Below are 16,745 nucleotides of genomic sequence, written 5' to 3' on the forward strand. Positions count from 1 at the left end.
ATAGTCCAACCAATGTGTACAAAAATTATTAAATAAGTCGCATATAAAAGCCTCTCAAGTCCAAAACATGAAAATAAATTATTGCACAATTCAAATATAGACAAGAAAAAGATCTCTTAAATAAATAATAGAAAACTTCTATGATGTAAAAATAAAAGCAAGAATTCATCGCTTGCTTCTCCATTAATAATGGTTATTATTTTTCAATTTAATCTGCTTGCGCTTTATAATATATGATATGAAGTACTATTTACTGTTTTTTAAAGAATGGTTAAATCAACAATGTAAATTATTCAGAAGGCCTTACATTATGAATAGATAAATGAATAGTGAAGTCTCTTGCATGTTCTATATATGTAAACTATTCAGAACGCCAATTATTATCAATACTTTTATAGCTGCTCTTCTTCCTTATTTTCTGTATTCCCTTCTTTCCTCTGTCTCACACCTAAAATAAAACACAATCAAAAGAAAAGGAAAAAAAATCAAAAGTTATGCCAAATAATAATAGAATTGCATAGAAATTATGATCTACATAGCAGACTTCAGGAACAATAATATATTGAACCTCATAATAAAATGAATAGAAGGAGAAAACCAACCGTGAGTAAAATCAATCAACCTTCCTTGAGGAACAAATGAGAAAAAAAAATTCTTAAGAACATTATCAACCAAACATGTATGGTGCTAGACTTTGAGTTGAATCAAGAGCTACAACAACCTGGTGGATATGTTGAATTGTGGTTATATGCATTTATTTCATTTCTAATAAAACTGGAGACTAAGTGAGCGTTTGGACATAATAATTGTAAAATTTCGAAAAAAGTGAAAATTGTATTTGAAAATTAGAGTTGTTTTTGGACATGCATACAATTATGGGGTGTTTTTGACATTTTTGTGAGCGATCTGAAGTGAAAATTTTGAAAAACAGATTTTTGGAATTTTTAAAATTTTCAAACAATTTAAAAATGCATCTTCAAGTGAAAATCTAAATTTTATGTTCAAATATTGATTTCGTACAAAAATAAAATGAAAATCGGAAAAAATTGAAATTTTTTATGGCCAAACGGGCCCTAAATCTTCCCTACATCATATGATGGAAGTAATTAGTTTAATCGATTTCATGTAATAAATGTGTTATATGATTAACTCGAGAATCTAAATAAGATGGAGTATATGAAAGCAAATCATATCGAACCAAGCCTTTAGCTTAAATGATGAAAATATAATTTCTCAATATACCAAAGTATTTTTATTATGCTCTTATAATCGAATCACAAGCCTGAATACTAATAAAAATTATAAAAAGAAAAGGTCAACAATAATTTATATCTCATCACATGTGTCCAAAGGAACACCAAGAATTCAGTCTACAGACCGAACATATAACAAAATTAAAATGCAGTGAATAGAATTATGTCATTGGAATCAAGGTGCCGAATAGATGAGAACAGTAGGCAGGAGACGACAACCTAGACGTTGTGATGAGTGAAACTGAAGCATCTGAGTACCTGTTTCGGCATAAATTGGCATCACAAAACTTGTGTTTATTTAGAACTTTATTTTTGGTTAAGAAATTATTATACTACTAAAATAAGAAAAAGAAAATTAGGATCATAGAACATATCTTCAAGCCAATTCTATTCAGACCTAAAATTTATGAATCTTTTTTTCCCCAATGCACAAGAAGATGATTCTTTTATCATCCTGTTATATAGAATCGCACATTATACAATAGTTTAAACGGATCATAGATGAATATTTATAACAAAAATAGAAAGAACTATTCAAGTAAATACTACATAATATATGCTTACTTTAAGCAAAAAGATTCAGATTCACACCGCAATACCGAAGTAATTAATCAACAAATATGAAATAACAATTCCTTGAAGAAGAAATTAACGTAAAAAATGAAAAGCTTAAACCTCATCGTTAGCTTGCAAATAGTCGAAAGATCTTTTCTTTCCACAAGTTAGCAGCATAATTTTTCTTCGTACGGAAGAGCAAAGAGGTTTTAAGACCTAAGAACAAACAAAAAAGATTCTTAAACATATAAAACCAGATTTTCTTATGCATGTATTATAATTTTCCTTTACAAATATGGTATGTTACATAATTCAAATAAGGAAAAATATATATATAAATTTTAGTTGATTTTGAAATCTTAAATATCAGAAAAATAATAAAATGACTATTTTATCCCATGTAAATTCTATTTATCAAGGGTAAAAAACGCGAACGATATTTCGCTAAGGGCCTTCGTGCTTTTAGTATAGTATAGATTCTTCACATAAACAAACATGCATTTTAGAACAACATGTGATCCAAAGTCCCAAACAACCCCGGATCGAAATTTGTATTTACATTTTATATATTCAAGTTGTTGGAAATGTTATTTAAGGTTACCTTGAGACTAAAGGCCCAGGGGGCAAACTAGAAAGTGAGTAGATAAGTAACAAAACGACATACTGTTGGTTGTTAAAAGTCAAATATGGTCAACTTTACTTTAAACAATGAGATATTTATTTTTCTGTAGCACAGAAAAGGAAAAAGAAGTTTCACAGTAAAGGGAAAAGTTAGCTAACATTTTAAAGAGACTTGGTTGTCTAAAGAAAACAAAAATAGTTGAGCTGACCACTAGTTTCTTCGCACTTTCAAGATTGCTTCCTTTAATTTACATCAGAAATCTACATAGGGTTGACTTTGACTTGAATCAAAGACCTTAGAACTAAGCAAATAAAATAAATAAAGAAAACTTGATGGACAAAAAAAAAAGAAATAAAGAATGCAGATTAGTTTAGGGGTAACATAACAAAATGCAGGAAATTGTAGCCAAGTTAGAGTTTGGCTGATAGACAACAAAACGACGAGTATTGGTTGTTAAATACAAGTCAAAGTTGGTTTTCGATTGGTTGTTAAACATTTTAAGATTCCTAAATGTCTATTCATATCCTGGTCGAAAAGCAATTGTTGTAATAAGTTAAGATTCTGATCCTTTGGAAACAAAAAAGAAAAGTTTTTAAACGGTTGAAAGAACCTTTATGTAGAGATAATTAGAGTGTTGATCTTTTGAAAGTATCAAATCGAAATGAGCACAAATTACTGGTGATATACTAAGTACTAGGCTTACTATCACGAACCCAAATTCCATCGTCAGGACGTAGTGATTGCATCTAATCTCAAAGATTAGGTAAGCCTACCACAAACTAGGATATTAACAGATTTAAATCAATCAACTATTAAACAAGAACCAGAAAATTCTATATAGCCAACAACCACAATAGATGTATAATATCACAAAACCGGTTGTACAAGTCATAAGCTCTACTGAGTTCACTAGAAAAGTCTGTAAGTACAACTGTTCCGGAATAGAAATAAACAGCGGTAAATAAAGACAACAGAAGGCGACTCCGGAGCTTGCGAATAGGATGGCAGGTATACCTTGAAGTCTCCACAGCAGCTCACAATCAACTAACTGATGACCCGCACACTCCGAGGTACCTGAATTTGTACAAAAATGTGCAGCAAGCTTAACAGTATCAAGCCTAACCTCGGTAGAATAGTGATAAGGTCAGATCAAAATACCGACCAGACAAAGAAACATGTGCAGGATATTGAGAAAATCTAACAATGAAAAGATAAAGGCAGTTAAAGGACAATTAATCAATCTATTAGTACAAGGCTAACAACGGTAGCAAAGCAACAATTGTCACCAAGAGAGTACATGCGGTAAAGACAACAGGCAATCAAGTACAACCAAAATACGAATGGAAGGAAATAAGAAAGACAAGAACCACAACCGTTTTTAACATAAAATGTACAACAAGAATCATACCAAAATACCATCATTTCACAAATCCCAACTCACGAATCATAATCACGCGACATCTCGTGCTCACTTTATAAATCACAACTGCACGGACAATGTACGTGTAACACGAACAACCCACATGCTAATAACAATAACAGTAGCTTCATATCCGCACGGACAATTCACGTGCTAATAGTAACAATATCTCATATTCGCACGGACTACTCACGTGCCAACAGTCCAGTCCTCAAACAAAAAACCGATATACAAGAATATACGTACATGATCAATGGACGACAAGAATTATCTTGAACTGATATTACGATATATGATTGTGCAAGTGTACTATCATAGATCAAGTCAACAAGTAAGATCAAAGTCATGGAATAGCACATTGAAAACAACACAATAAAATCTTGCATTTGCGAGACCTGAAGCGTCTGTGCAAAAACCAACAATACTAAAACTCTTTTAATCACTCCGAAACGCGTCCGAAACTCACCCAAGTCCTCAGAGCTTCATACCAACCATAAACACAAGTCTAAAAATATAACACGAACTCGCTCGCACAATCACACCATCAAAATAACATCCGAAACCATGAATCAGACCTCCAAAATACATGAAATTTATATGAAACTCAAGAACTTCTAAAACACAACCGTGAGTTTGATTCCGAATGACGCCAAACTTTACGGATAAGTTCCAAATAAAAAAAGGACCTATTCCAAATTTCAAAATCAAATTCCGAACTCAATAGCCATAAAGTCAAACCATGGTCAAACCTAAGGAATTTCTAAACCTTCAAATTACCGATCTTCGGCAAAATAGGCCAAATCAACTTAGGGACCCTCAGATTAAATTGTGGGCATACGCCCTAGTCCAAAATTACAATACGAACCTATCAGAACCATCAAAATACCGTTGCAGGGTCGTTTTCATAAAAGTCAAACATTAGTCAATATTTCCAATTTAAGCTTCTAGAAAGAGAACCACTCATCCAATTCAATCCCGAAACAACTGAAAATCCAATTCAACTATACACGCAAGTCATAATACACAATATGAAGTAACTCAAGACCTTAAATCGCTGAACGGAATGCTATGGCTCAAAACAACTGATCGGATCGTTACACGTACACTTGCTAGGTCTATTAGGCACGATAGAGCAATAATCGATATTTTAATATTTATGAGTTGTATCAGTAAACATTTAAAGTGGGTCTGTAAATATATATTAACATTTATATTAAGACGACGAAGAATTATTGCAATGCATATTCTCATTAATTTTTTAAATAATTACATAGAGTTTGTTACTTATAAATTGTGAAAGTTCTTTCATCATAAAGTACTAAAATTATATGTCAACTAAAAGATTAAAATTTTATATCATTTTAGAAATTGCAGCAAATTTTATTTCCAAAATTTTGCGAATCATGAATTTTGAATGTCTAACTGTACTAGAAGATGCATTGAAAAGGAATGATTATATTTTAATTGATAGATACATATTTTATAATAATTTTTTGGCTTTTTATATAAAAATATTGGAGCTCGTGAGCTATTAATGCATTGCTAGGGGTGTATAGGCCGGGTTAGTTCGGATTTTTCAATTACCAAACCAGATCAATTGTCTCGAATTTTTAAATTTACAAACTAAACCAAACCAACAAAAGTTGGTTTTTTCAATCACTGTTTTTCTCGGGGTTTTAGATTTTTTTCAGACAAAATTATCACAGCATAAAATTTATAATTTATGCTTTAATATTTCTTGGGTCCTAGTAGGATAAAACTATATAAGATATTGCCAATAAAATTATATAAAATAATGTTAGATGAGTCATGATTATACTAAAATGCTCAACAAATCACATAAAATAAATATTGCTAATTAATAATCCATAATAAAAATAAACACAATCTAAAAGTACTAATAGCCCGTTTGGCCAAGCTGCAAAAATCAACTTATTTTGAGAAGTGTTTTTTTTTTTCAAAAGTGTTTTTTCAAAAGTTCTTTTGATGAAAAGCAGTTTGTGTTTGGCTAATTAGTTTGAAAAGCACTTCTGAGCAGCAATTAGTGTTTGGCCAAGCTTTAAAAAAGTGTTTCTAAGTGTATTTTTCTCAAAATTGCTTCTCAAAAAAGTACTTTTGGAGAGAAGCTACTTTTTTCTGCTTCTGCTTCTCCTCAAAAACACTTTTTTTCCTTCCAAAAGCTTGGCCAAACACCTCAATTTTTGGCCAAAAGTGCTTTTGGCCAAAAAAACACTTTTGGCCAAAAGAAAGCTTGGCCAAAAATGCTATAAGTCATGTTAAAATAAGTATGACTAATAAGTACTAAGTATTAATTACATGACTAAATAATATTAAATCTGAGTTATGCATTTTCACTATCTAAATCAATGTGAAACTAAAAAAATAAATATCCAAATACTATTGTCATTTCTAGTATTGAATAGAATTTTTTTTTGTCAGCATTAATATTGATTTGATTTTGCTTTGGGCTTTATTTGAGTTACTAACTTATATGGGCAATAAAACATATTTGATCATTCAAAAGTTTTAATTCCAAGCTTGAAATAATACATTAAAAGAGAGAACTATTAAAGAGTTTAAATTATATTTATAAATTATATTACAATAATTATTTTTATGTTAAAATATTTTTAAAATTTGTATACATGTAATGTCGGGTTGGTTTGGTTTCAGTTTGACCTTTTTTTAGTTAAAACCAAACCAAACCAATTATGGTCTGATTTTTTTAACACCAAGCCAAATCAAATCAAACCATAGTCGAATTTTTTTCTCGGTTCAACTCGGATTATCAGTTTGGTGCTATTTATCGATTTCCTTTATACACCACTACATTATACTGTTACTAATTATTTTTTCCAACTGAAACAGTACCATCAGGTAATTTAGTCGATGCATCTGTTGTCATTATCGAGAAGTATATACATTTCTCAAATTTGCTTTTATTTTGTCAGAGTTGGGGGAAAGGGGATTTCGCATGTTCATCTTGTATACGGTAGAAATCGGGGCTACCCGATTTCATCCTTTGCTCGAGATGGGAATGTCGTGTCGAGGAGCTAGGACGTCGAGTCCTGAATCGAAGCCACTTTTTGGACCAAAGTTGACGTCAATCGTGGCCAGAAAGAGATAGACTCCGAGTGACATTGGTATAGCTTGGTAACGGAAAAGGCGAGATATCCGAAATTGATCGAGGATCGTAGCGTGAATCTCGGAATGGATCAATCCACGGTGGTTAATCAGATATTAATGTGGCTTCCTACTATAATTAGAAGTGTACCTTGTTTAAGACTCCTCTATTATATAAAAAGGGATCCCATTCATTTGTAAGGATCATTTTTTTGTTCACTAATAAGAATATATACACTAACTACTTTCCAGCTATTTCACTTATCGTTCATCAGAGTTGCTTTATCTTTCACTCTTTTTATTGTTCCACCTCGAGACTATCTCAAATCTAGGTCAAGACCTGGTTCGCATACTGGTTTGATTTATTTTATTCTCTAATTTATTCATATACTTTCTTGCCTATCAATTGGTATTGGACGAAATCACATATTTTTAAAAGCACAATATAAGTTTAATTGTTACCCGAATTCGAGGGTAAACAGTTTGGCGCCCACCGTGAGGCTAAGGATAATAGTGATTTGTTCGGTGCTGATTCTGATAACACACATTATTTTACGCTTATTCTTGTCAAGTATCTTTGCTCTCAGGTTAAAACATGTCAAACTCACAATACGCACCCACACATGGTGAAGATGGTCACGAGTTTCATGGGGAAAATGATAATGTAATTGCTCCAGGAGCCGAGGTGCCATAGGCTAATCTCGAGGGAGCACCGATTGCCAACCCAGTCGATGTCAGTTTGCACGTTGCTTTAAATACGGACCTAGGTGCGGATCCCGAAGGGAGTATACACAGAGAAAGCCGATCTGGTGGCCAAGGTACACAGGTCAGAGGAGACGGAGGAGTTAGTCTCCAAGTGATATTCGAGATGCTACAGGCTTAGCATGCCGCTATTGCTCAGTTACAAAATCAACATAGATTTCCTAGTGGGGTCGAGCTAGAAATCACTCGTCGTACCGGGCCAGTGCAAGATAGATTGAAATTCGGGGATCGATCCTGCAATAATGAAAATGCTCGAGGAGCTCACCAAAACAATTGAGTCTGGGGAGAAGAAAATCGAAGCTAATGATAAAAAAAATAGAAACATACAACTCCCGAATTGATTAGATATCGAGGGCACCACCAATTTTGAAAGGGATGGATTCAAAGAAATTTGTACAAAAGCCGTTCCCTCTGACTGCGGGTCCGAAATCCATTCCAAAGAAGTTTTGTATGCCGGATATACCTAAATACAATGGGACCACCAATCCCAACGAGCATGTCACCTCCTACACATGCGCCATCAAGGGTAACAATTTGGTAGATAATGAGATTGAATCTATTTTATTGAAAAAGTTCGGGGAAACCATATCGAAGAGAGCCATGATTTGGTACCACAATCTACCACTGAATTTCATTGACTCATTTTCCATGTTGGCGGACTCTTTCGTAAAGGCACATGCCTGAGCCATAAAGGTTGCGACAAGGAAATCAGACCTTTTTAAAGTAAGATAGAGGGATAATGAAATGTTGAGGGAGTTTGTATCCCGATTTCAAATGGAACGCATGGAGTTGCCGCTAGTCACAGATGATTGGGCCGTTCAAGCTTTCACTCAGGGATTGAATGAACGAAGTTCGATAACATCAAGTCAGTTGAAGTAAAATTTGATCGAGTATCCGGCCGTAACTTGGGCAGATGTACACAATCGGTACCAATCGAAGATCAGGGTCAAGGATGACCAATTAAGAGCTCCTTCCGGTTTAGTGCACCCAAACAGGTCAGCCGCCAAAAATCAGAGGGACATCGACAGGTAGCCAAGATCGAACATAGACTGATATCAACCATACAACTCAGATCGCAGGAATAGTGGTCCAGGATACAATTTTGCCTGGAACGATCGGAGAAACGATCGAGGACAGAATTCTCGGGGACTCACGAGCAAAAATGGTTTTGATAAGTATGCCGACTCCGTAGAGGCACCTCGATTATCAGAGTATAATTTTAGTGTCGATGTGTTAGGCATTGTATCGGCAATTGGAAGAATCAAAGATACCAGATGGCCCAGACCCATATAGACCGACCCTTCCCGAAGGAACCCCGATCTGATATGTAAGTATCATGGCACGCATGGTCACATGACTGAGGATTGCAGGAAATTGAGAGAGGAGGTAACCCGTTTATTCAAGAGAGCCACCTTCGAGAATTCCTAAGTGATCGAACCAAGAATCATTTCAGGGAAAGGGACACCAACAGGAAAGATGAACATGAGGAGCCACAACAAGTAATTCAAATGATCATTGGAGGGGTCGATATTCCACAAGGGCCCGTGTTCAATCGCACTAAGGTATCAATTACTAGGGAGAAACGAACCCGAAACTATGTGCCAGAAGGCACCATGTGATTCAATGACGAGGAGGTAGAAGAAATTTCTCAACCTCACAACGATGCTTTGGTAATTTCTATCTTATTAAATAAAGTTCAAGTTAAGCGTGTTTTAGCGGATCCAGGTAGCTCGAAAAATATCATCCGATCGAGGAGCGTGGAGCAACTCGGCCTGCAAGATTAGATCACACCTCCTTTTTACCACCCCGAGAGGGAGTATATAAGGGAGTTTTTTTCTAATTTAAGTGACAATCGAAACAAGATTATTTTATTTAAAATTCAGAGTCGCCACTTGGGATAATTTATGATGTCCCAAGTCACGGTTTTAAATCCCGAATCGAGGAAAGATTGACTCTGTTTTACAGTCCGCAAAACACAAAAACCAGATAAGGAATTCTGTTAACCTGGGAGAAGGTGTTAGGCATTCCCGGGTTCCGCGATTTTAGCACGGTCGCTCAACTGTTAATATTGGCCTACTTATTTAATTTTAAAACATTTTAAAACCTATGTGCATTTATTCCTTTTAAAATCGCTTTTAATAATCCAATTGTTATACAACTAATTATTTGATTACACGTTCCGAATCATGTAACGGGAACCGTACCCACGATTCACAACAAGTTTATTTTATTAACAAGATTAAATTGTGGCTGGGTCACATAAATGTACCCCCGAATTTTAGTAGTTAAGCGTCATAACTACATCACGGGATTCGTACCCGTAGCTATCACAATTATTTAATTAACGCGCCTAAAGCAAGCTACGAAAGTTCAAGGCATTTCCCATTCTAATCTTGTATATACATGAGGGCCATAGACTAGGTGATTGGATGTCACACCTCAATTTTATTAAAGGAAAAACATTTAACTACGGATGTTCATATTTAAAACCAGTTTGAGATTAGGTATCACAACTAAGCCACGGAAACCGTACGCATAATTGTGATGATTTAATTACGTACCTAAAAGTTTGCCTAAGAAAAATGATCAATGAAGGAAATTAAACTTCTAAAAAAGATCCAAAAGAATTTCAAGTCCATTAGACACACTTACGAACTAATTGACCCAAAAAACGATCAACTATTTTCTACTATGTTTAAACAGCAATTGAGCTAAACTGAAATATTTCCCAGTCAATAGAACTAAAGATTCAGTTAAACTCAACAAAAAGAAACAAAATTGAAGTGAATTAGTAGATTATGATATTAGCAAAAAACAAGAAAAAAACAAAACAAAAGAGCAGATTTAAGCCCTCTCTCTCGTTTAAAACAAGAATAGAAGTAGCAAAACGTTTAAAATCTAATTCGTTTACATGTTCAATGTCACCGTTATGACCCCTTCAAATAGCAGATTTTTTTTATTTTAGCAACACACCAAGTCTATACCACAAACTAGATCTAGTAATATCACAAACGAGTAATAGAGAAATTTAGTCGAGCAAAGAAGTGGATTCAAATGATAAAATTGGAACTCCTACGGCAAACTATCATGGACATAATTTTCGAAATCATTCAACTCCAAAGGATGAAAATATAATTGCCTATTCACTCAACCAATAAGAAAGTTTCACCAGTAGAAGCTAAAGGAGAAACAAGCAGCCACAATCACCACCTAATAAATTAACAAATATAATAAACTACATTAATATAAAGGAATAACAAAATGAACCTGTTAAGTGCTTCTTATTTGATATGTAAAGAAAATTTCCACATTGCTTTGCCAAGAAGAAAGCCCGATAAAAATACAGCAGCAAGATGAAACCGGAACCCAGAATCGATCTCAAACAGACACTCCAAATCGGACACCCATTTCAACCTGACACCATTTTTGAACCCAAATTTTCTTAAATCTTATTCTCTTCCCCCCAAATCTGTCCTCCTTTTCCAATGTGTGCGTGCGTGTTGTGTTTGTTTTCCAATTGAAAACACAAAGAAAATTGAAGTCTGAAGGTGGGGAAGGGGAATCCGCCGGCGTGTATAATAGAGAGACGAGAGTCTCCAATTTTTGAGTGCTCTCAAGCCTTTTTTCGGAAGTAGGTCCTCTTCAGGGTGTTTTTGATTTTTGGTCTTGTCCAAGATGAAGAAGAAAGAAGCTTCCTTGATTTTCTTTTGGGGTGCCAGCTTTAGAATAATGGCTGATAGCTAAAGTCTTAGGGGTCTAGGTTTTTTATTTATTTTTCTTCCTCCCTTTTCTTTAGCTTTGTCATGTATTTATGGGAAGGGGCTTAGGGTTAAGGGAAATGGGCTATCCGAATTTGGGCTTAAAATTGGGCTAGATGAGTACTTAAATTCAAGAGAGACAAATCAATAAGCCTAAGCTTAATTCTTTCTATTTTTTAAGAAGTAAAAATCTATAAACTTTCTAGTTAATCTTAGCTTATGTACCAAAATGGGGATAAAATTTATCTTTTGTATTTTTTCAAAGATTATACTAAAAATAAGAATTTTAGTAAAATTGTATGACTACAAAACATTAACGAACCAATTTTTTTTTTGTAATTTTTATTTTTTGTAATAAAATAAAGTAAAAGAGTCAAAATTAGTTGAAATAGCGATATTAGGCCTAAACTAAATATTTACATGCTAAAATATAAAAAATCTCAGGGAGGGTCAAAAATCACATGTCTACAGCTGCCCCTCTTTGACTGGAAACACGAAGAGTATTTAGACAAAAAACGACTAGACAGGTTTTTTAACCCAACCCTTATTTAGGAAGACCAAAACTAAGAGAAAGGAGAATGTGACCGAGCCCTAGTATCTGAGCTGCCTACATATCCTTAGCTATAAAGGAATCAGGCAACGTGTAGTTCAGAATTAGGAAGAGTGATGGAGTACCGAGGTGGAGAGCCGATTGAGGTATCGTTCCGTCGAGGTTCCGGTCCACGGTCCTGTTATTACATCAAAATCAAAAATGAAAAAGACTAACTAAGCCTGTCAACTATGAGTTACAAGATTCCTATCTATAAGTCTTCTGAAGCTTGATCTTGAGTCCTGAATGGTTCTTCATGCAGACTTTGGATTTGAACCTTGACGCTTGCTAGTTGTAGGTGCTAGTTCATTCTTCTTCAGCTTTTCGGATCAAAACCGGACATACCATGCTTGTGACTTCAGTCATGTCTTGAGCAGCTCACATCTTTCATCAACTTCTGCATTTGGATTCACTTCTTGCCTTTCTTTTTTTTTTCTTTTTTTTTTTTCTGGATTGTGACTAACTTCTGTTGATCACCTCAGACTGTTGACTCGCATTCTTGCCGCGAGCTTATTTTGTTGCTGACTTGAACTGTATTCTGAAGTGAATTCCCTTATTCTCCAGGTAGGCGCCTGATTGCCAATACTCGAACTGTTTTCCTTCGAAACTTGGACTGCCTTCTCCTTGTTCTCCAGGTGGGCACCTAATTGCCAATACTTGCACTGTTTTTCCTTTGTTTTCCATGTGGGTGCCTGATTGCTAAACTTGAACCGTCTTCCTTTGAACATTATTGTTTTCCCTTTGTTCTCCAGGTGAGTGCTTGATTACTAACATTTGAATTGTCTTTCTTTCCTCTAAAACTGCTGCTTCCCTTTGTTCTCCAGATGGGCTCCTGATCACTGTCTTTCTTTGAACATTACTGCTTTCCCTTTTTTCTCTAGGTGGGCTCCTGATTTCCAACACTTGAACTGTTTTCTCGAAACTTGACTTGTTTTCCCTTTGTTCTCCATGTGGGCTCTTGATTACTCTCTTCCTTTGAACATTGCTGCTTTCCCTTTGTTCTCCAGGTGGGCTTCTGATTTCCAACACCTGAACTGTTTTCTCTTGAAACTTGAACTGCTTCCCTTTGTTCTCCGGGCGGGCTCTTGATTTCTAACACTTGAACTACTTTCCCTTTGTTCTCCAGGTGGGCTCCTGGTTTCCAACAAAACAGACAAAACAAAAGAAATTTTTCTGCCCCAGTTTGATATTGGGAATATTTGTGAGTGTTAATCGAATCTTGTTATCAAAAGAGCTATAAGAACTCAAAAGCTAAATCCCATTGTCTAGGAGGGTCCTGAAAATTTCAAATTAAATCTCATCTTAAGAGTGAAAACTTTAAAGCTAAACTATGTTTCCTAAAGGTAGAACTTACACTAAATCTTGTTAACTATGAAGATTTTAAAATTTAACTAAAGCCCATTATCCAGAGGGTCCTGAGAACTTACTACCAAGCCTGTCTGGCACCTACTTTCCTCGCGGAGGGTTTCTCCGGAACAAACAAAATTTCCTGCCCCTGTTTCAATCATAGAAAACCTCTGAGTTTAAATATGGTGGTTGTTTTGCGGCCTTGACTTTGAGGGCAGTTGCTCCTTCACTTCCCATGATAACTGCGATTTCAACTCGAAAGACCTTGCCTGTTTATTGACTGACCACTTTCTCTGTCACCTTTATCACGGAAAATAACTCTGGTCCATTCAAACCCAATACCATTCATCTGTTGCATTGTGCTCATGCATTGACATATACTGAACCTTTGTGTTTCACATGAATCCCAAAACATGTCACTTGCCACCCACTCAGTGCACATGCTGTTATTTCCTGACTTAACACACTGGCCTTGGCCTTGATGTCTATTGCTCCTTCACTTGCCATGATAACTTTGATTTTCACTTGGAAGACCTTGCTTGTCATTGGTTAACCACTTTCTTTGTCAACCTTATCACAGAAAATACCTTTGATCCGTTCACCCAACATCCTCTATCTGTTGCATTGTTCATGAATTGACATATACCAAACCTTTGTATTTCACATGAATCCCAAAGCATGTTGATTGTTACCAACTTAATGCGCACGTTGTTCTTTCCTTACTTATGCCACTTTGATGTGCTAGCCAAATCCCGTTTTGTGTAATTGGAAAGCTGATGACAAATTTTGAAGTCATTTCTCACTTGTTCTGACCAAACAGACTCAGGAAGAGGAAGTAAATAAGACAAAAGGAACAGAGTAAAGGACAATGGAAAGAGATGATTCCTAATAAGAAAAATACAAAGTAGAAACTTATCAGATGAGGATACCAACTCTAATGACCATGACATGCACCTGTGGCCTAATCTATCAAGCAAGTCTGATGTTCAACTCTTGTTATACCCCTGAACCGTGAAACTGGGCTTCAATGCTCTGATTTTCCAATCTGATTCACTATCCTTATTCGACTTGTAGTGCCCGAAGGGTTTTCACCATCAAGCCTCTCTTATTTTGTTCTTTCTCTCAACTCATCATCGCCTTATGGTACCTGTGAAGGTTTTCACCAATAAGACTCTCTCATTTTGTTCTTTTCTTCTTATTTCCTCTGATTTTGCAGATGACAAGGCATTAACCATGGTAAAAACATCATATTCTCTTGGCATGTCTAAACTCAGCACTCTCAAAGATTATTTGGGAGGTCTTTTTTGGACTGTAATGTGGCTTTTGGACAAGGGTAGAAAGAAAGGATATCATAAAGGCTCAAAGTAACTATGACAACGAGGTTAATTTATTTACAACTTTTGGAATCCATTTTAAAAACTTTGCCCCAATTCCTAAAACAAGGGAACTTGAATCTATTTTTCCCTCTTTTTTTTAATGGAATTTCCCACTCTCGACTTCGTGTGATTATGAAATATTTTATTTGGTATGACCGAACCGTAAGGCCGCCTACGTATCTTGTTGTGACAAGAATCAGGTTAAACGTAGTTCACAAGACTACTTTTTGTTGCTTTTTTCCTTTTTCTTTATTTTTTTTCTTTTCCTTCTTTTTTTTTCTTTTTTTCTTTTTTTCTTTATCTCTATTTTTCTCTTTTTTTTTGAATTTTCCTTTTGGAATGAACTTTCTCAAATAAAACTATAGGGACATGAACTTTTTCTTTTCTTTTTTCGTATGACTCTAACTTGATTCCAAAAGAGGGGAGGTCAAAGAAATCAGTACAAGCTCAAAAAGGTATCGAATGGTATAAGTGTTTGGGTAGCTAAAAGAGGGCCTCCCAATCCCTGAAAATGCCAAGTACAACACATGCAACTTGAAATGAAAAAGGAAGAGCACACACAACATTTCTTTTACAGCTTTGGCATTGATATCACTGATATGCTTTTCACTTTTTTTTAGTGCCTTGTCTATTAACTTTCCAAATTATCTGCCCCAGTTTCACACAGTTCGGGCTTCAAATGATATCAAAATGTCCAAATTTGTACTTATCTCCCTCAAGTGTTCATCTTCAAAACTTGTTTCATTGCTTCATGATTAAACTAACTCTTAAGACCAGGCCTAAAATTATGCGTGCATGTCATGTCACTAGAGCCAGCATGAAAAGAACTAGAAAAGAGAATTAAACAAAAATGACTAGAAGTAATAGAAAACAGAAAATTGCATTAGACAGACGGTGAAAGGGTTTGAACAACAAGACAAGTAAAACACACTAGGGTTACGACCCTGGAAAAACCTAAATAACACTAAAAGGGGTACTACGACTAAATGAACTGGGAAAAATAAAGGGATAGAAGGGTTTGAGTCATAAGACAATATCCGGATTATAACCCTGAAATAAACCGGACAACATAAATGACAACAAAATAAACCACTAAGACTCCTCCCTAGCTAGCCAAGCAAGGAGCATCTTTCCAATCACCAAGCTCAAAACCTTAGCCACTGAGCTCTGCATCAACAGTATTAGGACCTTCACAAGTCTCCATCACTTTGACCTTAGCAAATTGCTTTTGGGTCCCTTTCGCCAACTCGTTCTTAAGATCAACTTCTGGAACCGAGACTGATAGAGCCGAAAACTTTGCAGCAAGTGGCCTCCAAGGAACTCAAAAGAGTTTTCATTTTCATTTTCAACACAAATCATGCCCATCTCATGCATCTCATTATGAACAGACAATGGACTTTGGCTAGTATCCGCTGCATCTGGATTTTGCAAGATAATGTCACTTGCATTAATAAGCTTCTGAATTGCTCTTTTCAGATGCCAACACTTCTCTGTGCTGTGACCCGAGGCGTTAGAGCAATATGCGCACCTTTGAGAATAATCAAAATTCTTTGGAAGAGGGTTCGTCATTTTTATTTGAATCGGCTTCAACATATCAAATTGCCTTAACTTTTGGAATAAACTGGCATATGATTCTCCAATAGAAATGAAAATCTTTTCTTTTTCCTGTTGTCTTTTCATTTTGTACTCCGAACTCGGTGGGAACCTCCTACGGGTAGGTGGTTGACATGCTTGAGGAGGCGGGTACGATATTTGTGGAGGTGGTGCAAGCTATTGCAGGTCTCGTGGGTGTGGAGAATATGGCGGTGCATTGTGGATAGAGTACTGGGAAGGTGAGGCATGACCTTGGCGATTTTGTGGAGGAAAGTAGCATTGAGAAGGATTATCTGGAGTACGAGGATATTCATGGGGTCGGTATTGAGGCTGAAAGCGTTCAACAG

The 16,745-nt window shown here is 35.6% G+C and overlaps 1 long non-coding RNA gene across 1 annotated transcript; it reads right to left on the reverse strand.

Annotated features, from left to right (window-relative positions):
* Positions 1-3,242: 3,242 nt before the first annotated feature.
* Positions 3,243-11,511, reverse strand: LOC107814524 (uncharacterized). Its single transcript, XR_001654566.2, has 2 exons — positions 11,003-11,511; positions 3,243-3,504 (listed from the first exon to the last, which is right to left on the reverse strand). It is a non-coding gene; the product is annotated as an uncharacterized LOC107814524 (long non-coding RNA).
* Positions 11,512-16,745: the final 5,234 nt, after the last annotated feature.

Source organism: Nicotiana tabacum, chromosome 18 (assembly GCF_000715075.1).
Source record: "Nicotiana tabacum cultivar K326 chromosome 18, ASM71507v2, whole genome shotgun sequence".
In the NCBI taxonomy this organism is placed as follows: Eukaryota; Viridiplantae; Streptophyta; class Magnoliopsida; order Solanales; family Solanaceae; genus Nicotiana; species Nicotiana tabacum.